A 1,829-nucleotide genomic window follows, 5' to 3' on the forward strand; every position below is an offset into this window, starting at 1 on the left:
TGATTGAATGTTGTAAATATTATGTGTTTTTTCATAATAAAAGATAAAAAAAAAAAAAAATATGCCCGATCTCGTCTGATCTCGGAAGCTAAGCAGGGTCGGGCCTGGTTAGTACTTGGATGGGAGACCGCCTGGGAATACCAGGTGCTGTAAGCCTTTTGTCCACTAGGGGTTGTGGCATTATTTCATCAGCAACACTGCCTTGTAGTAAGCATTTGATGCTGAATTGACTAAATGCAGCTTCTATGGGCTAGTCTCCCCTGCCCTTTTAATACGATCAAAGTTCCTTGTGTTGTCAGGGAGCAACTGCCTTTTATGCATAAGACAAATAAGAATATTGTTACTGAATGCAGCTTGTGTGTGCTCTGTGCTCCCTCGCCCTGTTCAAATGATCAAAGGAAATAATGCTGGTGAGGAGTGGAACTGGACTGGTGTCTGATGGCCCTGTGTTTTCCATGTTGGAATTACAACCCTTCTTTTATGGAGTAAATCAAAAGCACAAGAGAATCTGAGATGTTATCGATAATAAATCAATTGGTTTCATGCATTTGTCTGTGTGTGTGTGTGTGTGTCTGAATGTGATTGTATTTCGTCATATCGCAAACATTTGTGATATCAGATGGGTTAAGATATTAAAAAGTAATTGGTGATTTTTTCGACAGTGTTGCATGATGGGAATCTAGTGGTTCACTGATATAATCTAGTAAACAAAATAAACTACTTTTTCACCACTCTGTGTGCAAGTGCATTCCTAAACGGCATTTAACGCAGGTCGATGTGATATGATATTATCACAACAAAAAGTGGTTCCCGTTAGCGGAAAATGTTGGCACTGGAGAGACTTGCCCTCCACTAAGCAGCAGAGATAATGTGATCAAGAAGTTGGTTGACCCAGTGTGGGGCTCAGCCATTCCACTCTGGCTGGGCTGACCCCTTTTGAATTTTCCAAATGTGGGAATCTCGAATGCAAAATTTATGGTAGTGGTCGTTTGCGCTGTACCCTGATATCTTTGTAAGGGAAGTCCCCCCTCAATTGTACAAAATAACATGGCAACTTATTGGCACCGAGCGGACCATATACACGATGGGATTGTGTGGGATTTCACATTACATCCGGCACTGTTTCGTCCAAAGTTGATGACAAATGCCATATTGTAAATGAGCTGTGTAACACCCCAAAAATCCTATAGTGGGCGAGTGTGTTCCATCTTAATTTTTCATAGGCTTACTGTAACGCAAGTCAAGACCCAAGAGTCATATTTTGAAATTTTGAAATTTTGAAAGTTTTGGCAAAAACTTATCACCCCCTTAAAAAAGTGCTTTCTGGACCGTTTTTCGAAATTCTTTCGATTTTTATGTCAATTACACATGTGTAAGAACTGTATGAAAATACTTTTGTCAAATTTTATTAACATAATTTTTTTTACATTTTTATTTGGACTTAAGGAATATGTTTTGTGCATTTGGAATGTGATTTCATAGGAAGTCAAAAGTCAAAAGTCAAAAATGTCAAATATTTGGAAAAAATTTATCACCCCCTTTAAAAAAGTGCTTTCTGGACCGTTTTTTGAAATTCTTTCGATTTTTATGTCAATTACACATGTATAAGAACTGTATGAAAATACTTTAGTCACATTTTACTGTCATAATTTTTTATAAATGTTTACTTGTACTTAAGGAATATGTTTTGTGCATTTGCAATCTGATTTAATACGAAGTCAAAAATGTGAATAAATTAGAAAAAACGTATCACCCCCCAAACCTCCATAAATCACTCAGGCCAGCACCCATTGATTTGGGGCCGTAGTATAGTGCTCCCATGGACGTCT

General features: G+C 37.7%; 1 pseudogene; it reads left to right on the forward strand.

The window, feature by feature from the left end:
* Positions 1–849: 849 nt before the first annotated feature.
* On the forward strand, positions 850–1,003 carry LOC120035995 (annotated as a pseudogene).
* The last annotated feature ends 826 nt before the right edge of the window (positions 1,004–1,829 follow it).

Source organism: Salvelinus namaycush, unplaced genomic scaffold (assembly GCF_016432855.1).
Source record: "Salvelinus namaycush isolate Seneca unplaced genomic scaffold, SaNama_1.0 Scaffold1176, whole genome shotgun sequence".
Classification (NCBI taxonomy): domain Eukaryota; kingdom Metazoa; phylum Chordata; class Actinopteri; order Salmoniformes; family Salmonidae; genus Salvelinus; species Salvelinus namaycush.